Source organism: Sus scrofa, chromosome 7 (genome assembly GCF_054392235.1).
Source record: "Sus scrofa isolate SSC_HxYL_T2T_F1_AM1 chromosome 7, Sscrofa_HxYL_maternal_Yorkshire_Landrace_v2.0, whole genome shotgun sequence".
Lineage (NCBI taxonomy): Eukaryota > Metazoa > Chordata > Mammalia > Artiodactyla > Suidae > Sus > Sus scrofa.
The window spans coordinates 96,253,611-96,278,070 of NC_139389.1; the positions used below are offsets into that span (position 1 = coordinate 96,253,611).

The 24,460-nt window shown below is 38.3% G+C and overlaps 1 protein-coding gene across 5 annotated transcripts in view; it reads right to left on the reverse strand.

The window, feature by feature from the left end:
* Positions 1-24,460, reverse strand: part of LOC106504493 (uncharacterized) — a 759,489-nt gene that overhangs the window by 97,950 nt on the left and 637,079 nt on the right. For 2 of the 5 annotated variants that reach the window (XR_014809310.1, XR_014809322.1), the window contains 2 exons: positions 18,126-18,316; positions 15,120-16,503 (listed from right to left, as the gene is read on the reverse strand). The exons of 2 other annotated variants lie outside the window; for them this stretch is intronic. The gene's annotated coding sequence lies outside the window, so the exon portion shown is untranslated. Of the gene's footprint in view, positions 1-15,119; positions 16,504-18,125; positions 18,345-24,460 lie in introns of those variants that run through there. One more of the 5 variants, XR_014809321.1, reaches the window with a different exon arrangement.

The window sequence follows — 24,460 nt, forward strand, 5'->3', positions numbered from 1 at the left end:
CAAGCGAGGCCAGGGATTAAACCCAAATCCTCACGGATCCTAGCTGGATTCATCACTGCTGAGCCATGATAGGAACTCCCCTTATTTATTTTAAAAATTATAAGCATGTGTGATTGTACTAATATGGATATTATAAAATATACATATAGATATGTTTAAAGGATTTGTTAAAATGAAAATACCTAGAAATTCAATGCTTTATTCTGAACCTCAATGCAATCTTGCACATTCCTGGAGTATATACCTCCCAAGCGGTGTGTTATACCAACTTCTTAAGAATGTCATTATACTCGCTTGTGTGCTATCATTTGTAAAATTTTTTAAAACTATTGAGTCCTTTTATACTACTATCATCCTACAGGTAAAACTGGCTAAATATAAATGCTAATAAAAAGTGCTTTACTGGTGACATTTCACATTCTTGACCATTATCCTCAAGCAGATCAATTAATGGTGCCTGAATTTCTTTCATTCTCTTGCTCATCTACTGTCCCAAATATGTCAGACTTATCCTCTGTCCTCAAACCACAACACCTCTGCCTGCTCTTCACTCTCAATGAATGATCAACTCTTATTTCTCAGAGGAAAAAAAAAAAAAAACAGTAAAAGGGGAACCTCTCTGCTAGTGTCTCCACTGCACTCACCCATCTGTGCCCTCAGGCCTCAGACTCAGGCTGCCTTCCAGTTAGCGTGGATTGAAATTTCTGTACTCCTAGCAAGATCAAAGCAATCACAAAAATAAAGATATTACACTCACATTTCTTTTTTTACCACTAGCAAAGAAACTTACTGTTACCACTCAACCCATTTAAAAAGAATGAAAGCAAAAAACACTTGACCTCATTCTCCTCCAATGACGATGTAATTCCGCTGTCTCCCTCCATAGTAACACTTAAAAAATTATTTCTACTTGATACTTCTAATTTCATCTTCCCTTTATCTGTTAAACCTTCTCCAATCACCTTTTTACTCCCCTAATCCACTGAAAATGCTCTTGTCAATTGCATGGGTTGGTGAATTCCTAGTACGTATTCTATCTGACCCATCAGCACACTTCATAGACCCCCACCATTCTCTGCACTTTGCAGCTCCTTTTCCTATCTACCACTCTCTACTGCTTTTCCTTCTATCTCACTGCCCACTTCTCTTGAGTAAATTTTTCTTTGTTTGTTTATGTTTCTGACCTTTGACCTGTGGGATATTGGAGATGCAATCTTTGGGCTTCATCTTTTTTCTGTCTACAACAATTCCCTGAGTGGACTCATTCATTTCATGATTTCAGATTTTATCAAATTGCCAACATTCTTCATTTCTGGTCAGGACCATGTTTCTGGCTTGCATATTTCTACCTTCTCACATGATCACTCCTATTTCTCTGAGGAAAAAAGAAAAAAAAAACAATAAAATGGGAACGTTTATTGTGCATTAAGAACAATTTCTTTTTCTCTCTCTCCTTCCCTCTTCTCTCTCTCTTCCTCTTCTTATAAGGCCGCCGATTCTATCATATTAGAACCTTATCTTATGACCTCATTTAATTTTATTACCTCCTAAAAGCTCTATCTCCACAACTGTCACACTGAGGGTGAGGGATTTAACAGATGAGATTTGGGAGGACACATTTCAATTCATAGCAGAAACATCTAATCCCAGACTTTCCCTCCTATCTGAAATCCAGCCAAGAGTTGAACTACCCATTCTCTATATCTTTCTCAGGGACTGGAAGAACAAATGTCCAGATACTGGGACTTATCAATGGAAACAGAGTTAGCCTTTCATAGCCATAGGACAATGAAGGAAGTAGTTGGGTTTGTCAAAGTCAAGGCTCATGGGTAAGTGTGTTATCACATCATCAGAGCCCTGCCCTCTGGTTTCCTTTTCAACTTGAACTCTGGAGGTCAGATGCTACATCTATGACAACTGAAACACTGTGAGAGCTTAAAGACTTGCTTGGACCTATTCTATATTCTTCCAGTCCACAGTCAGGACCATCGTCTTTTCAGCTGACACGCACACACAAGTCCAACTATAACAAATACCCTTTCAGTTGAAAGTAATAAATCTCCTTTTGTTTAAGAAATAGTCCTCTGGGATTTCTGCTTTTAGCCTCGGCAAACTCATATGAGGAAAATTGAATCCACATGGCCTGGAGAGAAGAAGACAGGCTAAGTAATTCTAGGGGACCCAACTGCTTAGCAGCCAGGCTAAAGATAGGAAAGGAAGCTTGTGCTTTGTACCAGAAACTCTTCCTTTTATTGGAACTACTGAGGACCCAGAGTTTGTTCGTTCTTTCCTATTTGTGTTTATTTCCTGGGCCTTTTTCATACCTATTTCCCAGAGCACGTGGTCCTATATTTAATTATCCTAGGATCTCATCCTCAGTTGGCAAACACCTTATCCCAAGTGTTAACAACCCGTTTTAATATAAGTGTGTCATCCATAAAAAATGTGACAGAATTCTGTAGAAATTATTTTTGTTTTCTTTTTAGGGCTTCAGCCACAGCATATGGAAGTTCCCAGGCTAGGAGTCGAGTTGAAGTTGCAGCTGCCAGCCTCCATCACAGCTACAGCAGTACCAGATCTGAACCATACATCTGCCACCTACATGGCAGCTCATGCCGGATCCAGGGATTGAACCAGCATCCTCATGGATACTAGTTGGGTTCATTATCACTGAGCCACAATGGAAGGTCCAGAAATAAATTTCCAATAGTAGGTAAAAAGGATAATATTATTTTAATGAAAGTAAATATATACATAAATGCATTCTCAGACCACTTTTTGGTGCTCTAAGTCATACACTATATGTTATTTTCTCACCTGTAAGTTTGACCTACATTTTTAAAAAACCCATTAAATATTAAGTCCAGTTCTCTTTCTTTCAGCAGTACAGGAAAATGGTTAAGTGTAAGACATTTACACTGTTAATAAGAGCTCAATGCCTCTACAGCTTGCTGGCATTGAACAGTTTACTTAACATCACTCAGTCTAGATTTTCTTTCCTTTTTTTTTTGTTTTTTTTGCCTCTTTCTAGGGCTGCTCCCTTGGCATATGGAGGTTCCCAGGCTATGGGTCTAATCGAAGCTGTAGCCGGTGGCCTACACCACAGCCACAGCAACGTGGGATCCGAGCCGTGTCTGCAACCTACACCACAGCTCACGGCAACACTGGATCCTTAACCCACTGAGCAAGGTCAGGGATCAAACCCACAGCCTAATGGGTGCTAGTCAGATTCGTTAACCACTGAGCTGCGGCAGAAACTCCTAGATTTTCTGATCTATAAAATAGATATCATAGAGTACGTACCTAATAAATGTCTTCTGAAACCTAGAGTCAATTCATATGCAGCAATTATCATGGTGCCTGTTAGGTGGTAAAGGCTCAAAAAATGCTATTATGATTATTTTTACACCTCCGTGAATCCCTTCTAGAGCTGTGAAATGGGGGTAGTAGTTATACTTATATCACACGTTGCTGTATGGTTACATGAGCATATGTACATATACAAGTTTCTAAAACATTTTCTGGCTCATGGTATATATTCCATAAGTATATGATATTATTCTTCTCCTACCTCACCTTGTTCTTGGAAGTCCAATTCATCAATTTTTTTTTAAACATAGTTTGTTTCCCTTAAACAATTATAAGAGGAAAGTATTTTCGATAATTAAAGAATCATTCAGGTTTCCTTTTTCAGAGCCCTCCAAGGCAATGAAAATGAAACCTAAGTGTTGTCAGCTAATAATTAACACTTCTTGCTTTGGGCATAATTTGGGAAAATGATCTTCATGCCAGGTCCCTACTCCTACCCCCATATATTACATGGGGCACTGCCATTATCAGACAAACAGGTTAAACTAAAATTAAAATGAATTTTCATGCCTTGAGGGCACAATTCACCAAATGTAATGGGAAAGACAATTTGGTGAATTATTACGCATAGAGAATTTATTTCCTTATTCAAATGTCTGTATTTCAAAAAAAAAATTGTGAGTTTTAGAGGACCTCATAAGCAAGAATCAGCTTTATTTAATCTTTGCAATTTAGCTGGCTTTGTATTACTTACTAATTTTTGGATACTGTGACAAATTGGTTTTAAATTTGTGAAGCTAAAGCAGGCAAATCAGTTATTGTTTCTACTGGAAGGCAAGTATGTCAGGATTGACTAGATGTGGCAGATGGATTCAATTAAATGTACAAGTATAAGTGAAACTGGCTAGTTATAATGGAAAACCTTAATACCTTGGATCATAAATGATACTTGATGGTTGCTTCATCAACCATGGATGAAAAGGAATTTAGAACATAAACAGTCTTAAAGGACCATCATAAAGAGCCATGGACTGGTGCATTTGTATGTTTATACATTTGTTCTAGACATTTGCCACAGACAAACTACAATATTTCAATAATCTTGAGTCTCTACCACTTTCTGAGTGCCCCTACCTTGGGACATTCAGAGTCAGGGAAGGGTGGTAGTCAGACTGTCAGATGCTCCATAGGGTCAGATTGGGTGAAGTTTTACCTAAAACATGGGCAATTTTTCAAGGATTCCTTCAAAGTAGAGTGTCAAATAGAAAGCGAAGGTCAGTAAATCAGACAGGGATTCTGAATGGATTATTCAAAGAGATGGACCAGATAAGTTGTCAAGATTTAACCTAAAATAAAGAGGTGGGGGTCATATATGTAGAAACCTGAAGGAACAGGGAACAACATATTAGGCAGGAGGGCTGGGCTGTATGAAATATGAGATATGCTATAGCCATGGCTGGCTTCTGGTATTTTACATGACTCTTGCATATTTAATGAACTGAGAATGCAATGGAGACCAGCTTGTAATGTAATCCTCTGAATGGTGGATGCACTGCCTCCACGCTCTAATCAGGAACCCTTACAACCACATCTCCTAACTAGGTTCAGTTCTATCATAACTATTAAGAATTGGCTATGGAGACACACAAAAAAGGAAGAAAATTATAAACTTATACATATTGTTAAGCTCTCCTGCCATCTTTACTTCAGAAAACATACTTTCCCAAGCTGCTTAAAGGTAAGGACTATTATATCACATACATACATATATATATACATAGTTCATCTATGTAGAAAACACTGTCCTAAGCAGTATATAAATTGTATTTATTGAATGGATGAAAAAAAATTATAGATGGTAGGAATGAATTATCAATGCCAATGAACAATAATTTTTCTTGTGCAAGTTACTTTTTTATTGCAGGTAGGGAGTGTATAGAATCTTTGCATGAAACACACAGCATATATAAGATTCAATATGTGTAAAATATATATTAATCAAGTTCTTTTAAGAGATATCTTGAAAATACTATTAAGAGCTAAATAATATATTTCTGCTTCCTATTATAGCCAATCCATGAACCTATGTGTGGGGGACTTAGAATAACTTCTGGCAGAACATCGATTCTTGTGGTCTTTGTTGCCTTGGCTGGCCTGGAGAAGGTTTTTCTAACTTGATGTGGGAAAGCTTACAACTGTAATGTGAGTCCATGACTGAATGAGATTCCCACTTATGGGAAAGAGACACAATGAGGAAGTGATATGTCATACTGGAGGCTGAGTTAATTGATTACATTCATATGGAACAGAGTAAGAATTAAATATATATATTTTTTAAATTTTATGGCTGCAACCACGGTGTATAGAAGTTCCTAGGCTGAGCCACAGCTGAGACTTATGCTGCTGCAGCAATCCTGGATCCTTCAACCCTCTGTGCTGGGCTGGGGATTGAACCAGTGCTGCCACAGAGACAAGCCAGATCATTAACCAACCCTCTGAACCATAGCAGGAACTTTAAATTAAATTTATTTTGAAAAATTCAAATTTTAATGATTTCCAAGAAAGTAAACATTCAGATGTTAACTTTTTATTGTGATTTTTAGAGATTTCTCTATGTACAAATACTCTTTTATGCTTAAGTTACATTTCCCTCTAATTCTTTTTTAAAATTTAATTTTATTGATGTATACCTGATTTACAAGGTTGTGTTAATTTCTGCTGTACAGCAAAGTGATTCGGTGATATACACACGTATGCATTCCCATGTAGGTTATCACACAATATTTGAGTAGATTTCCCTGTGCTACATTATCAACATTATCCCCTGTTGATAATCCATTCCATACACAAAAGTGTGCATTTGTCAATCCCAAAGCCCCAATTTATCCCCCCTCAACTCTTCTCCTTTGGTAATCATAATTTTGTTTTCAAAATCTGTGACACTTTTCTTTTTTTTGTAAATAAGTTCATTTGAATCATTTTTTAAAAAAATTTCCACATATAAGTGATATCATATGAGATTTGTCTTTCTCCGTATGACTTCACATTCTATGCTAATCTCTATTTCTTAACAGAGACAGGGATTCTTTATGGACTCAGGGGATCCTTACTCTTCTGTTAAAATGAAGCAAGGAGAGACAGAGTATGGACCCTTTCTCCTCTCTTCTCAGTCCCGTTTTGAGACACTAGACTTTATGCTCTTTCTCCTCACCAGCACTTAAGTCTTATCAGTACCATCTTCTTTAATATACTGATGATCTCATTTTCTATCAGCAACTCTTTCCACAAATAAATCTAAGTAATTCTTCATGCTCTCCCCTTCTCCATCATCAAGCCTCTGGACTCAACTCCCCCTTTTGAAAAATGCATAGAATTCTTTGACTTAATTCCTCATTCCACCCCATGAATTTTGTTTCCCTCCCATTTTTCAACATTTATCCCATACCCTGGACTTGTAAGGCTCCTTTTCATCCTGAGAATATATAAGCGCACTTCTGATTTGACACATTTTCTCATCATTATTCACTTTACTCTTCTCTTTTGTACCTAACCAAATTTTACCATTGTTCAAAGCAAATAGCAAGTCTTCCTCTCATAATGTCTTCCATCTCTGCTTAAATGGCCATAATTTTCTCCTCCTCTGAATATTTACACTCTTTTGCAAATATCTATCAAAAAACAGTGAGAGTCTTAATGTTCAAAGTACCTGGGCACAAACTCTGACTAATCATTGACTAAACACTAACAGCTAGGAAGTCAGGCTCAAAAATAAATACATAAATAAATATTTTAAAGAGTAAATAGAGCAGAGTGGTTACACAATATGAGGGGAGAGAATTCATAGATTTAGTTGCTATAAGTTGCAAAAAAAAAAAAAAACCCAAAAAGCAATAAAAATAAAAACAAGACCTCATAGAAAAAAGTAAAAATCCAGAGTTGAAATAATGTATTATCTAGAATAACCAGAATTCAAATAAAAATTATAAGACATGCAAAGAAACAAAAAAGAGTGACTATATTTAGGGTAAGAATTGCCAATAGAAACTTAGTGTCAGAGATACTGAATTTTTTCAAAGACTTCAAAACAGCTATTTAAATATGTTAAAAAATTAAGGAATCACATTTAAAGAATGAAAGGAAAATATGATAACAATGATTTAAGGGGGCTAGGAAGTTTTAATAAAGAAACAGAAATTATAAAAAAAAAAAAAAGAGCCAGGTGGAAATTTAGATTGTATCAAGAAATCAAGGTATACAACATAAGGTATTATAAAGCAATAGTTATAACACTGTATTGTGTTTCAAATGTACATAGATGTACTACATATGAAACCAAAAGCAGAAAAGATAGTGGAGGGAAAACACATGTAGAGGAGTAAAGTTTTAATAATTTAGAATAATTTAGATAAAAATGATAATAACTATAATGGAAAAATCAGTAAAGGGACTCTACAAAAATTTTGACATGACAGAAGGAAGACTCACTAAATTCAAAAATAGGTCAATAAGGAAAAATACCCAATCTAAATAACACAAAGAAAAAGAATGAAGAAAACAAAAGAGAACACTAAAAACCTGTGGAACAACATCAAGCATAAACTTTTGCATGTATGGAGGAGAGGAGAGAGAGGAAGAAGCAGAAAAATATTTGAAAAACTAATGATTGAAAATTGCCCATATTTCATAAAAATACTAATCTATAGATACAAAAGTCATGAAGCTCCCATGTAAGATAAACACAAATATGATCATATCGAGACACCACATAGTAAAACAAAAGCCAAAGCAAAGAGAAAATCTTAAAAGGAGTGAGAAAAAAAGTCACTTATCATATACAGTGGAACAACTATATGTTTAACAGTTAACTTCGACAATCAAGGATTCTATATCTAGAAAAATAATATATATATTTTAAAATGAACATGAAAGAAAAGCATACCTAGATAAAGACTGGCTTACTAAAAGAATTCTTTTTTTTTATTAATAATTTTTTTTATTTTCCCACTGTACAGCAAGGAGGTCAGGTTATCCTTACATTACTAAAAGAATTCTAAAGGAAGTCCTCCACCTTAACAAAGGGACACCAGACACTAATTCATATACAAAGAGCAATGGATATAGTAAATACATAGGTAAACACGCAAGATATATTATTTAAAATTATTTCTTCTCTTAAATTTTAAAGGTTCTGAAAAGGCATAATTATAAATATAAATTGTATTGTATAAAGCAAATTTATAACACTGTTAGATTTGTAATATATAGACAAATTACAGATAACAAGAAGGAAGGCAGAGGAACCAGAGATAGAGTAAAACAAAGTTCCTGTATTTTACCAAAATTAATATAATTTTGAAGGATATTGTGATAAGTTAAGATTCATACTGTAATCCTTAGGGTATCTGTTAAGAAAAGAACTAAAAAATATAGTTTAAAAATAAAAACATAAATTAAATTTGTACATGGGAGTTCCCATCGTGGCTCAATGGTTAATGAATCTGACTAGGAACCATGAGGTTGTGGATTCTATCCCTGGCCTTGCTCAGGGTTAAGTATCCGGCGTTGCCGTGAGCTGTGGTGTAGGTTGCAGATGCAGCTCGAATCCCAAGTTGCTGTGGCTCTGGGGTAGGCAGGTGGCTACAGCTCCGATTAGACCCCTAGCCTGGGAACCTCCATATGCCGTGGGAGTGGCCCAAGAAATGGCAAAAAGACAAAAAAAAAAAAAAAAATTTAAATTTGTACACTAAAAATATTTATTTAACCCAAAGAAAATGGTAAACAAGAAACAGAGGAATAAAAAAAAAAAACATGGAATAAATAGAAAACGGGTAGCAAAGTGGCAGATGTAAATCCAACCATGTCAACGAGTATATTAAATGCGAGTGTGCTCAGAACTGCATGTATATGGTAAATAGACTGGATTTTAAAAAATTTAATTTTACACTGTCTAAATAAATATACTTTAGGTAAAAAAGTAAAATAACGGAAAAAAGATATACCATGTGAATAGTAATCATAAGAGCATGGGAATGGCTCATTAATCAGATAAAAATTTATAATGAATATTTTTATACAAAGAGAGTGATATTTTTAGTGGAGAAAAGGCTCAATACATGAGAATGATTACAAAAAATTTATAAATGTATGTAAACCTAGTCATAGACTTTCAAAATAGATGAAGAAAAACTGACAGAATGGAAAGGAGAATTAAAGGAATTCACGCTGTGGGGCAGTGGGTTAAGAATCCGATTGCAGGGGCAATGAGATCCTGCTGTGTAGCACAGGGAACTATATGTCTAATCACTTGCAATGGAACATGATGGAGGATAATGTGAGAAAAAGAATGTATAAATGCACGACAGGGGTCACTTTGCTGTACAACAGAAATTGACAGAACATTGTAAATCAATCATAATTAAAATTAAAAAATAAATAAATAAAATAAAATTTATCCAGAAAAAAAAAAGAATCCAACTTCAGTGGCATGGGTTTGATGTCCAGCCTGGAACAGTGGGTTAAAAGGATCCAGCATTGCTGCAGCTGTGAATTCAGCTGTGGCTCAGATTCAGTCCCTGGCCTGGGAACCTCCATATGCTGTGGGTGTGGCCATTAAAAAAAAGAAAGAAAGAAAGGAGAATTAGAAAACCTAGCAAAAATTGTTGGAGATTTAAATATCTGAATCTCAATAATTAATAGAAGATCTAGACAGAAAATAAGCAAGTGTGTAGGAGACTAATCACTATCAACCAATTTGCCCTTACTGACTTATGTAGAACACCCCTTCAAATGACTGTAATTCATATCGTGAATTTAAGTGCACATGAAACCTTCTCCAAGATAGAACAGATATCACAAGCATCCACTGGCATCCTTCCATACACACAGAAAAATATCATCCTCAACTTCATTTTCTTTGTATTACCATGGATGCTTTTATTCCTGGTCGCATTTGGTAGCTAATGGTTTAAAATCAGAAGCCATGTCTTCTTTATTGACTCATCATTTCACCCAATTAGAACTCTAAAGAGTTCTGAGTCTATACTAAATATTTCCCAGAAGTGTTGGTGAGGTGAAAACTCATCATAATTACCTGGGGACATTTGAGAGTCCTGTGATGGATGTGCTGATGAACAAAAAGTGACAAGGAGGAGGACTCTGGCTCAAGCTGGCATTGCTTTCTTGGGTAGCATTTGTAGGTCAACTGCATAGATTCACTCTCTCCAACTGTAAAAATAATTACAGTCCTAAGAGCTCTGAGAAAATTAATTTGCTAATGACTTTAAAGAGGTTTGAAGATCAAAAGTTCTATGTATATGCTAACATTATTATCTCAAATGGTTCTCTTGCTCTGAAGCTGAGAGGATAGTTAAATCACAGCATCATTATGAAACCGTGTACAATTCACGATGACTTTAATGCCCGAAGTAACACAAATCTAGATGGTGGCACTGAAGCAGAAACATGCAAGAAGCAGAATAGCACAACTGCCCTGATTTTTAAACCTTAGGTGTGCATTTAGTTGAAACAGTGTACACTGACTCTTTACCATGTATATCCCCTGGGGTAAAGTATTGGGCTTGGCCTCAGTTTCTGATTCAATTCCTACTTATTACTCTCGGTTATTAATTCTGAATTTGCAAAAATCTCTCTCAGAGCAAAAATAAAAGCATGCAAAGGAGATAATTATGTCAGACTGAAGAGAAGCTGATATAGGCAATGAGGAGACCTGGCCTCAAGCCCTGATATTAATGAGGCCTGACCCTAGATGTGGCATCACCTCTCTGGGACTCTGGTCACCGGTAGCAATGACACATGGCTATGGCTCTGGCTGCATATGTTGTTGGTGATACATGAACTGCAGAGACGTAGCAAAGGCCAGGGCATAATGAGCAAGGAAGTTAGAGAGAGACAGAAATGCATCCACTATAGAAGGTGATGCTCTGGCCCTCTGTGGGTTGGTCTTTAGTTTTCAACTACCAATATAGTCATGATCATAAACAGAAAATGAGACTGTATTATCTGAGGTTTTGTAAATCGTTTGCAAAGGTGGCTGCAACAATTCTACCTTTCTCTCTGTGCAAACCCCTTTACATTGTGCTCTTGCTACCCCTTCTATAAAAAAATGGAATGTTTCCCCTTCTCATGATCTGGGCTCACCTTGGAATTAACTTTTACCAAGAAAACATATTTCAGGAGATATTGTGTGTCTCCTGAGTCTTGGGCTAGATAGGCCTTAAAACTCCTTTTCTCCCTGGTTGGAATCTGAGACAACTGTGCTGTGAAGGAGTCCAGGAGTAAAGTCCACATGGGGAATGATCCAGCTGTCAGAGCCGGTCCTGCAATTCCCTGGGGGAGTTGAGCCCCTAGTTGTATAAATGAGCTGTGGTGGGAACCACCAGGAAACTCAAAAACTCATGATATCCAACAACTCTTGATAATAGATTCAAAAAACAACAATAAATTGTCATTGAGTGCAAGACTGGGGGAAGTAGAAAATTGAGACCTGAGGTATCTAATAGATATTTCTTGAGCACTTACTATGGACAGTCACCTGTCCAAAGCTCTTTCAATGGATTAACTCATGGAATTTTCTTAAAAACCTTATGGGTTCAGTACTATTCTTCTATTTAACAGATGGGAAAACTGAGTCAGAAAAGGCTTAACAACTTACTAGTACTTTTGTATATACTAAGTGGTACAGCCAGGATTCAATCTCATGTAGTTTTTGCTCCAAAGTCTATTTCTTCCTTTTTCTTTCTTTCTTTCTTTCTTTCTTTCTTTCTTTCTTTCTTTCTTTCTTTCTTTCTTTCTTTCTTTCTTCCTTCCTTCCTTCCTTCCTTCCTTCCTTCCTTCTTTCTTTCTTCCTTTCTTTCCTTTTTTTTTTTTTTTTTTTTTTTTTTTGCCTTTTCTAGGGCTGCTCCTGTGGCATATGGAGGTCCCCAGGCTAGGGGTCAAATCGGAGCAGTAGCCACCAGCCTATGCCAGGGCCACAGCAACGTGGGATCCAAGCCATGTCTGTGACTTACACCTCAGCTCATGGCAATGCCGGATCCTTAACCCACTGAGAAAGGCCAGGGATTGAACCCGCAACCTCATGGTTCCTAGTCAGATTCGTTAACCACTGCGCCACGACGGAAAGTCCCAAAATCTATTTCTTAATCCTTCCGCAGTTCTCTACTTTCTGGGCATTTTCCCTGTGGCCTGTAGGGCATCCCATTGGTTTCCGAATTTTTACACATGGAATCTGGCTTGTACACCATAACCTTTCACTCACGGAAGGCTGCCCAGTAAGCTCACGTTAAGAGAAAGCATTAAACCTCCACCCAGAAGGTTTTTAGACTGTGGGTGTGTTTTGAGAATGTTAGAAGACTATTAGCAAGCCTGAATATCCTTTCTTGATACAGGCTTCAGTTAAGAGAGGTTGTGGGGTGGTGGAGTTCAGACACGCAATTCTGGTTAAAATCAGAGACAGAGTTTGTATCATCAAATGTGTTTGTTGGGATTACAGAACAGGCCATCTGAAAGCAGTGAGTTAGTAAAGTTGGGAAGAGCCACACATTTTCCCAATGTACAGACCAGAGAGGATGTCACAGCTGTAACGTGATCAGATCTGACCACAGTACAAATGAAGTGCCAAAAGCAATCATCTTCTATACACAAGCAGATAAACAATCATCCACCCTCAGTCTTGGATTCAGGCAATCAAGAAAGGGAAACACTAATAAAAGAAATGTGCTAAAATGTCAAATCTGAACAAGGAATTTCTTTCTTAAGACAATAACTAAATGGCTCCCAATAAAGAATGAAATCACCACTGCATTGGGATCACTGAAATATCCATGAGCATCAACTTATATAGAATGGAAAATATAATTGCAGAATTGATTTGGATTGGAAATGTGAAGAAGCTAAAGTTAAAGCCTGGCTTATTTGGAAAAACTTTTAGTATTTATTAATGGGAGTTAATAATTATGAAATGATTTTGCATCCTCTATAATACCTACGATTTTAAAATAAGAAATGGAACATGTATTGGATGCAATCTAAACTTCTCAAGGAATCACTCTGGTTAATATTTTTCAACATTCTCCATTTAGGGTCTTACTTTAAAGATTGAAAATACTTCCAAAATGGAAATTGGAGAGTTGGGGAAAAAAAATAGATGCATCAGAAAGAGTATGTCCAGCCCATTCCAAACCTTGTAATTCTATATAACAGTAATAAGGCAACTCTAGATCTCTATGTGAATATGACTTTGTGGAAAGATAACTCCAGCTCAGAAAGGATTCTATGTGGCAGTAACTCCAGCTGTTACTTAGGAATCTTTGAAAATATGGACATCAGGGGAAACACTGGGAGAAGTGAATGAAAATGACAGTAGCCAGAAGCTTTAAAGTGCTGATTTAATATAAGGTCAGTAAAATGAATAATATCTTATAGCTCTTAGAACAAACTAGTAAGGTAGGCACGTTTTGTATTTGAGAAACAAAAGAGGCTCAGAGAATAAATAAGCAATGAAACTACCAAAAAAAAAAAAAAACCCCAAAAACTAAAACAAAAACCTTTGGGATAGTTTGGTTCCCCATAAAAGCCATCCTTTGGAGCCCATGCTATCCCTAGCTCATGTTAAACTTGGGCTGCACCCTCTCCTCCTGGTTTCCTTCCAGTCAGTTGTGCTGAAGTCCCAGCATGCCTCACCCCTGAGCCTGTCTGACTTGCAACAAGTCCTACGAATCCACCTCTATGCTTCCCAGTGGCACAGTGAGATAGGTCTCACTATGGAAGTCTGTGAGCTGAACCTTTCATTCTAAACTTTGTTCATCACCTCAGGAATAAATGAGATGTCTCTACTCTGAGAAGCTCAAAGGAGAGGGCAGGGAATTGAAATCAATAAGAAATCAAAGGAGATTGTCCAAGAAGTAGCCCATATGCCTGACAACCACTAAATAATGCTGATTTGGGCTGAAATTAACTGTGCTATATTATCTTATATTTTTAGTAATTTGGACCTTTGGCATAAGACTTTAAGCAGATAATTTGGAAATATAGAAAACTAGCAATAAATGTATAACGGCAACCAAACTTTTTGTTTGCACTTATGTAATGTATGTTTGTACGTATGTATGTGTGGATGGAGGGATAGATAGACAGATAGATGATATATAGATGATGTTTCTATCCTCTATTCCCTGTGCTAAGAATACCCTTTTTCCCACTCACTGTCCCTACTCTGATTGTTTCCAAGGAGGTTTTGGCAGGTGAGCTCTGGGGCTCTTACTAGATTCAGACGAGGGAAGACCTGGATTTAGAAAGATTAGAAAGTCATTGGCAGGAGAGCTAGGAGCTTCTGTGGAAGGAATTAGATGAGAAAGAGGGAGGAAGATTGGAGTAGGAAAAAGAGAGACTGAGTTGATGGTCTGTGTGTGTAGGTGAGGAGGGAGATGTAGATTTGTGAAAAGAGGCTATTAAGTTTTGCTTCATATCAGGGATATTTTAAGAGTAATGCAATGAATATTTATTCCTCTTTCCATTATTTTTCTATGCCAGGTAGTTTTTTTTTTTTTTTCAAACTGGGAACTGGGCTGAGGCGTTAGAAGAGGAAATTTACATGGGTGTATTTCAAATGTTTCACTGATCATTTTGCCCTGAAAAATTCAAATTCAAAGGCAAAGAGAAGTTATAGCTTCAAAAATATTCATCTAAGTGTTACTAATGATATCAGAAATTGAAGGCATTTATGCTGCCAACAAACAGGAAAAGGATCCATTAAATTATGGTTCTCACCCAACTAGAAACAGTCTCAACATTGATACTGCTTAATCTTTATTGGACTCACTGTATGCGCCATTTTCTAAGCCTTTTACCTGTAATACCATGTTTAGTTTTCACAGTAATATCATGAGGTAGAGGCTTATCATTGCCCATTTCCAGATGGGGATATCGAGGCATAAACAGGTTAAGCAAATTGACCAAGGTCACAAAGCTACTGAGTTGCACAGCATTTCAAAACAAAGTAGTCTTATTTCAGAGTCAGGGGTTTTAATCAGTACATCATACTTGCTTTAAATATTGTGCATGATGCAGATTAAGCAATACATGAGAAAAAGTCATTTGTGACAAGTTATATGAAAATGCAGAACCTAAAGTTATGAGATGTTATAATCACAGATGCTCACAAAGGTATGTGGCTGTGAGCTGGGTCTTAAAAGGACTCATATGGTGGTGGGATAAATAATCCACTTGATAATTTTGAACTTTCATGATATTATATGATTTTTATATGAACAAAAGCACAAAGCCAGGATCATTAAACAAGTGCAAATTTGAAAGCCCATTCCATTTATTTGCATTTCCTCCATATGCTTAATTTTTTTTGGAACATGTATTTATTTGGAACATGAATTTCCTTGTTATTTGCCTTCGTTTAAAAAAATTGTCACATACCTCTTCTTTGATAGGATTTTTAAAGATGTTAATTAAATCCACATATAAACATATGGTTATGTCTAGTTACACAATTAATGTTAATATATGGCATGTAATCATCATCTAATTTGAATTATATAGCATGTGGTGACATAATTATAACATGTAATGATGGAAAGATACTTATTTAAGTCAAGCGAAATGACTGCAGTTTGAATTGGATGATTCTTAAATTACAATTTCCCAGTTGCTCTAAGGGCCCTTTAGGGACAGGGATAGGCTGAGCGCTGCCTATTGTTATGAGGGAAAAGAAAACAACTTAAGTACAAGAGAAAATAAGGTGAGGTGAAGTGCGATATTTCCTGTCTTAGAAAAGAAAGATTAGCCAAAGGTTATTTTTAGACAATTTGTGAAATAAAAACTACTTTCAAGTTGAGACAAAAAAATACATTACTTCAGGCTGCCATGTATTGTTCACCTCACTGGTCCACAGAAAGCACATTCATTAATCATGGACCAGGGGGCAGAATGAAACTATTGCCATCATGGTTATCTTCACCCCTCTCCTCACATCAGCCCTTCACCCTGGTCCCTTGTGGCTATGGTCCTGGGCCAGGCATCCTATTACAAACGTCTCTCCTCCTTTGCAGAGGGTCTGCTTCTGGGAAGGGCACACGATGACATCCTCATCTCTCAGCCATCAATGAAAGGAGGGATGTGAACTCCCCTTTGCTCTGGAGAAAGTGATGAAAGTTCCTGAGGCTCTGGCTAATGACAGGAAACACATAAGTGAGCAGAGTATCAGGTATCAAGCAATGAGTCTGGGAGTAATAAAACAAATTAGGGAAGGGAAAATGTAAGCTAAACATGGAAGATTCCCCTTGAGCCGACCTGTATTAAGTTGTGGGACCGTCTGCCAAGGCGAATGCTTTGAGCCGCCCACGTCTAAAAATTGAACATTCCACAGGTTTATACATTGGAGATGAGACTGCAGCATGACCTGCTTATGGGATGTTTTTGTTTTGTTTTGTTTCCCTTAAAACTTCAAGTACGGTCTCAGCACTGGGGTCTAGAGGCTTGGAATGGGTGTCTTTAGTTTATGAGTTGTTTTTGCTATGCTTTTCTTTCTTAATTTAGAGGTACTGCCAGAAAGTCCTTCATAAAATCCATTGTGTTTGTACAGCCCCATTTAGGGACCCCAGTCTTCCCTACAGGGTACCCTCCTAGAATCTGAGTGATGAAGAGGACCCCAGCTACCCAGGTATTTGGGTCATGACTCCATCCCTAACCTTCTGCTATGGTGCATGATCTCTTTATCCCTCTAGCTTATTTTATCATATGCAGATAAAGACATGAACTAGGCAAGCTCAAAGCTACCTTAGAGTAAAAATAGACCTTTCCTGTTGGAAGCCTCATGAGTCAAGTGCTGAGCTATCAGAAAGGTCTGTGTTATCTCGAGGGCCTAGTGACAGCATCAGCCCCCACCTCAGCCCCGGGATTCTAGCCTCTGGCTACATTCACTCCTCACCATAGCATTCACTCAACTGACAGGTGTAAGCCAAACCAGGACTAACCCCAAACTTGAGGAAAAAGTGGGATGTGACCCAGGGCTGTGCTGAAGTAGGAATTATCATGATCTCACATGCCATCAGGTCAGCCTGGACTGGACCGAACCAAACCAAGGGAGTGCAATTATCGTTAGTCATCTTCTGTTTTGTCTGGGTGCCTCTAATCCTGGCCCCTGACCACGACAAATCCTCCTGAAGGTTCTTAGCGGTTAGAAGAGCCTTTTTGGCCCTCAGCCAGGTTCTTTGGGAAGGCAGAAGGGGCTTTCCTCCAGGTTCCTTGGGATGCAAAAGTTGAAGAAGCAGAGGCTCTAGACATTCCTGGGGGGCTCCTGTGCCCTGTTGTCTTCTGTGAAGATGATCCTCCCTAGAGGCAGGGTAAACTGGACTTGAGAGGGTAAGAGAAGGGTGATATTGCATAGGTCAAGGTTTACCTGGGGTCCAGGCCCTGCCAGCCTGGTGTTGTGGGGTCCCAGTTAGTATCCTAAAATCAGGCCCCATGTGCATCATAGGGTGAGCCCTGGATCCCCCAATTCATCCCAGTTTACACAGGAATCCCCAGTAGATCTCTCATAAATTCTATGGAAGTAAGCCTTCCTGGAAACCTTTTTAAAAATTTTTTTTAAGTTTTATTGAAGTATAGTTGATTCACAAGATTGTGATAATTTCTGCTGTGTGACAAAGTGATTCAGTTATATATGTACACACATTCATTCTCTTTCAGATTCTTTCCCACATATATTGTCACAGAATATTGGTTAGAGGTCTCATCGGTGTATAAATGCCAATCCCAAACCCCTAGTCCATCCCTCCCTTCCCCCTCACCTGTCCAACAACCTTTCCCTTCTGATTTTGTCATCACCGTCATGGGGGCTCCTGGGTTGCAGTCCAAATGAAGACATGTCTACTCATGGGTTAAGAGGCTACCCTCTGTTCCTGTTGAAACTCCCTTCTTCAGATAGATGAGGAATTATGACTTTTCATACTTCTCTGCCCCAGTGTCCTCTGTGGATTTTCTGAAGTGGAACAAGTGTGGTGCATCAACTAACAGATGGAGAAAAAAAAAACAGCTGCACACCCAGTCATTTACCTATATGTTAATGATGCTCATCTTTTATGTATTTGTCACATGTTCCTTTTTCACACAACTTCCTACCCATTGGCATGCACTTAAATTTAGGAGCTAGAGCCTGAAAGCAATCCAAGACTGATACATTTTCCTTTGGGTCCTAAGTATCTCTACTCTACTATGTGAACACATGTTCGTGGTAACAAGCTCTATGTCTCCCCTAAGGCGTGGAGACACATGCTAGGCTGTCCTGTGCTGTTCCAGGCATGACAAAGAAAGTCTGAATGTCTGGGCAGAAACATGACTTAGGGCAGATTCTGGATCTCTAAGTCCATGGGTCAAGCAAATGACAAACTCTTCCTGTGTTGAATGTATTTACATGATGTTAAAATTAATGTTTTAACCAGGCACCAGGATATGGTAGACACAGCGCATCCATTTGAGGTTACAGGACAAAATATGAATTTTCAAAATAAGTAAACTAGAACTCATTTCACAATTCTTAGGCCCTTCAAAGAGTCCCCTGATACAGTCCAAGGTTATGAAAGCACTGAAGAAGTTAAAGAAATAAAACTCTGGTGGTGGATTTTTGGAGACAACTGTGAAATCTTGCCAGTGCCTCTTCCCACCCCACTCTCAGGTCAAATCAAGAATGGTTGGGGTGGGGGCTCTGTCTTCTTTTCTAAACTCTAGTAGTAGGAAATTCAACAGACCACTTGGAGAGTGATATGTTCTCTAACTCCAAGTGGAACAAGAGATGAGGAAGAAAGAGTGAAGATGGGAGAAAGAGAAGTAGCTGTAGGAAGAGAGATTTCACATTAATTTTTTAAGACAATTATTTTAGGTTCACAGCAAACTTGCGGGCACAGAGACATCCCACATGCAGAGCCTCCCGCATTACCAACATCCACCACTAGAGTGATAAATTTGTTACAGTTGATGAACCTACACTGATACATCATAATCCCCCAAAGTCCACAGTTCACACTGGTTTTAACTTTTGATTGTTTTACCTTCTATGGTTTGGACAAATGTATTATGTCATGTCTGATTATAGTATCATACAGAGTATTTTCACTGCCCTAAAATTTCTCTGTGTTCCATCTGTACTCCCCTACCCCAAGCAACCATTGTTTTTTGTTTTTTGGTTTTTTTTACTGTTTTTGTAATTCTGCCATTTCCAGAATGTCATCCAGTTGGAACAAATACAGTATGCAGCCTTTTCATATTGGCTTTTTCACTTAGTAGTATTCAATTCAGATTTCTCCATGTCTTTTTATGGCTGCACAGCTTATTCTTTTTAGCACTGAATAATATTCCATTATATGTGGTCTGGATGTGCCACAGTTTATTTACCCATTCACCTACTGAAGGACATGTTGGTGGCTTCCAAGTTTGGGCAATTATGCATCAAGCTACCATAAATATCTGTGGTCAGATTTTTGTGTGGAGATAAGCTTTCAACTCCTTTTGGGTAAGTACAGCTGCTGAACTGTATAATAAGAATGTGTTTAGTTTTGTAAGAAACCACCAAACTGTCTTCTAAAGTGACTGTACCGTTTTCTGAAATCACATTTTGATAGTTCAGTTTCTGGATAGAAAACTTGAAGTGACCAGTGTGCTTGTCTCTTGCCTAAGAAGAGAACAAGCCACAGAACTTGCCAAGGCAGTGGGAGACAATACATAAGTTGTTAGGCAAACTAAACGTGTCTGGCCCCTGCTTGTGAGACATTCCCATTGTACAGTAGGCAACATACACTTGGAACCGCCTCCCCAGTCACATGAAGAGACCAGGCAGGATAGACTGGGGCTTGAATTCTGTCCTTGTTATAATCCATAGAAAAATGTCCTACCTTTCTAATCCTCGGTTTATCCATCTGTCAAACAGAGATTATAATGCCTGCTTTAAGGTTTTCATAAGGACCAAATGAATCAAATCAGCAAAGTACAGTCACTTAACTCAATGTCTGACATATAGCTCAGTAGTCAATAAGTGCTCATTCTATTTTCTTTTTATAAAGGGGGGAAAATATTTAAGCATAAGAGCTGAAAAGTTTTTGAACCAAAGAGTTCAGAATAGAGTTTCTTAGAATAATTAAAGCTTGAGAATCTTTTGATTGGATTGAAAAATTAGATTGAACATATGAGCGGGAACATGAATAAGCACAAAGATGAATTAAAAGCCCAGTTCTGTGAAAGAAGGATATACGTTCTCATTAAGTCTCTCACTTAGGGAAGGAGGTCACCTCAGAACTTCTGTTTAAAAGCTGTAATGAGAGCTCAAGTTTACTGAGCACCTTATACATGCAATTATTCTCACTATTGCATTATTATTATTTTTAATAGTTATTTCCCCAATACATTTTTTTTCTACCGTACAGCATGGTGACCCACATACTTGTACACATTCTATTTTCTTACATTATCATGCTCCATAATAAGTGACCACGCATAGTTCCCAGCAGGATCTCATTGCTAATCCATTCCAAAGGCAACAGTTTGTATCTATTAACCCCAAGCACCCCATTTATCCCACTCCCTCCCCCTCCCCCTTGGCAACCACAAGTCTATTCTGCAAGTCCATGATTTTTTCTGTATTATCACCATTTTATTTACAGGTATCTTTACTTCCTCACCTTCATGGAGGAAGGAACTGAGGCACAGAGCAGTCCCATCACCTGCCCAAAGCATTTACTCCATAACAGAAGCAGGTTTTGCATTGAGATGAGCCTATGCTCTAATCTGCTACAGTGCAGACCTGCCTTTTGTGACCTATCAAGCAGGGACTGGCTCTTTCTAACATGGACTTGGGAAATCTTTCAGCAGTGACAGTCACGTCCCAGGGACGGCTGCTGAATAGAAAGAGGGACAGCCAGACAGCTGCTTCCTGATCTAATGGCCTCTCTTTCTCTAGGGCTGGCTTCTGCATCTATTACGTGGATCAAATTTGAAAGCAGGGCTATGTTTCTTCTGGATCCAGTCAGCTGCCTTGAATACAGAAAATACTCTGCTATTTATCGCTGTCATAAATTACTCGTGGTGTGCTGTGAAAGGCTGAGGATGCTGCCAAGCAGGAATTTATCAATATGGTCAAAAAGCTCCCACCCTGTTCCAGCCCCAATCTGTATATTGATTATTTTTATAAAGCAGTAAAAATAAGTTTAAACAAAATTAAAAAAAAATGAAGCATAATGCTACTCACTAAATATATATATGTGTATGTGTTTTTAATATATTAATTTATAGCTGAAAGCCAGACCGTGTCTTCAATCATACAGTAATTTGTCCTTAGAGGGAAAACTGACACATACTCATGCCTGTCCATGCAATAGCAGCATTGGAACGGTAATTGTTTCATACATAATTTAGGCCATTTGTGTAACAAATAAAGCATTTGAAAACCAACCAGGAACAACTCATGTTTCATAATAGTATCAAAAACTAGCATCTGTGAGTTACATGCCTCATTTAAAAAGCCTAAATTATTGGTTGGCAGTTTATGGGAATTATCTCCTGTATGGAACAATTTGCTTTGGCCGGGGGGTGGGGGGTGGGTGTCAGGATTTTGTTTTAATTCTATGCCAGGTTAGGTTTTTTTTTAATCAATATAACTGTAATATCATTGAATATCACAATCATCCCTTAATATATTTTCCATTTTTGGTTTATTTTGATAATAATAAGAATTTAACAAATAAAAATGCACTTCAAAAACAGGCTTTTTTGGAATCCTCTGGTGTCTTGACGGGTTAAAGATCTGGCATTGTCACTGCTGTGGTGCGGGTTTGATCCATGACCCAGGAACTTCTGTGTGCCATGGGTGTGGCCAAAAAAACCCCCCAAGTTTTTCTTATGATGTTAATACAATTTTTGACTATGTAATTCTGACTACATTATACACATATAACTAATGATGTTTGTGGATTTTCTCACTTATTTATTCATTAAACCTATATATGCAGGAACTGTGTGAACTACAGGAGAAGAAAATGATGGCAAAATGGACCCTTTTTTTTGGCACTTACATTCTTGAGTATGGTTGGCAAACTTTCCCTGTAAAGGGACAGTTATTTTAGGCATCAGGGACCATAAAGTCTCTATTGCAACTACTTAACTCTGCTGTTATAGTGCACAGGCAGCTCTGGGCAATATTCAAAAGAATAAGCTTGTCTGTGTTCTGGGAAAACTTTACAAAAATATTCAAGGGACTGGATTTGGACTTCAAGCTGTAGTTTTCTAACCCCTAGTCTAGAGGGAAAGCTGACTATCAAATAATCAGGCTGATGTTTGCTAAGTTATGCTTGAAAACTGTAAAACTGCATTTGGCAAAGAGATGAGTGCTGTATTTGAAGACTGGCATGAACAACAGGCTGGTTCCATGTGGACAAAACGGTCAGAGAGGTCTTTCCTGGAAAGGGATGATAGAGCTGATGCTGGAATGTTGGAGTAGAAGTTAATTTGGCAAAAAGCCAGCTCAGGGGAAGGGTGCTCCATGCAGAAGGAACAGAATATGCAACAGCCTTGTAATACAAGGGTGTTTTAGCTTTAGGAAGTGAAGGAAGGCCATAGCGGCCAGAACAAGGCAAACATGAGGGCCTGAAAGATGGAGAGGTGAGCAAAACTTTTCAGATGAGCAAGTATAGAAAAAGCAAGGCCAGCAGTGCTTTGTGAGGTGCCCCCAAATGACTAACTCTGACTTTCCACTTGTAAATTGGGACTGGGAGCCCAAAGCTTGGTTGTTGCCCCCAAACCCAAGAAAGGTGGGGTGGTTTTGTCACGTGTCTCCTGAAAGTATAAACTTGGCCTTAACTGAGCCTACTGCCCAAGCTCAGTGAGAGAGGGATCAGGGCTGGAGGCAGTCTGGGATAAAGGAGAGGTGCTGGCAGGGGGCATCCAAAGTCTCAGCTGGAGTCTTAGCACCTACTGATGTGATCTCCGAGAAATCATGGACATTCACAATGCAGGAAATTTAGGGACCATCCAGCTCTGTGTTTTTCACAGTGAGAACCCCAGAGTTCTGCGAAGGTACTTTGGAGAGCCTGTGTAGGTGGGCTGTCAGAGCTTTAAACCAATCTGTTCCTTGTGATATATGAAAAGACTTAAATTCTGGATAATATTCCAGTTTAATTGAAGAAGAAAATAACTCTATTGTACCATTGCCATTTTCTTTCTTTTCTTTTTTTTTTTAAATGAGAGTTGCAATGTTTATTTCAGTTTCTCTCTTGTTTGTTTTTTTTTTTTTTTGTATTTTTTTTTTCTTTTTTTGCCACACAGGCAGTATGTGGGAATTCCTGGGCCAGGGATTGAACCTACGCCGCACAGCATCAACCAGAGCCACAGCGGTGAGAACACAGGAGCCTCAACCCACTAGGCCATCAGAGAACTCTCACCATTGCCATTTTCTAGGGAGAGGAAACTGAGACTCCATGAGGTTAGTTAATTTGCTCCTTAAGAACTACCCTTAGACTGTTCTCTTTCCACTTCTATGTGATTCCAGGGCTGCCACTCAGCCTGGCTAACACTCGTCCAAGGAGCAATTTCCTTATAAAAAATGATTGTTGTAAGACATGTAACCAAGGGGATGGGGTGGAGGATAGCAATGTGCTTTCAAATTTCAAATTTCAAATTTCCAGAGGTGGCATGGAAGCAAGATGAACTGAGAAGGAACGTTCATGAAATTTAGGGGCTTCAAGGGCTTAGGAACCTCATCAAATCCTATTGAAGGGGCACTAAGCTGGACAAGAGATGCATGCAGGCCCAGGAGCCTGAATAGGAAATTAGAGATGAAGTATGGTCCATGGTGAGAGGCAACAGGCATGGAAAAAGAGGGGAACAGGTCCTCCCTAGAAACAGAACAGAGACTGGGAATTTCTTGGACAACTGTTGACTGATGTGGCACATCTTGGAAAAGTCTGGGCCTTTGTAGGCTGGTCCTGTACTGTAGTCCCTGAGCCTGGCTTCTGAAATAGGCATGGATCCACCGTGCTTTCTTTGCAGGCTGCGGTACTATCCAAAGAGCCAGCCGGGTACATGAAGTAACTCTGTGAGCTCTGAATTGCAAATTATAATTGGGAAGAGAAACAGGAATGCC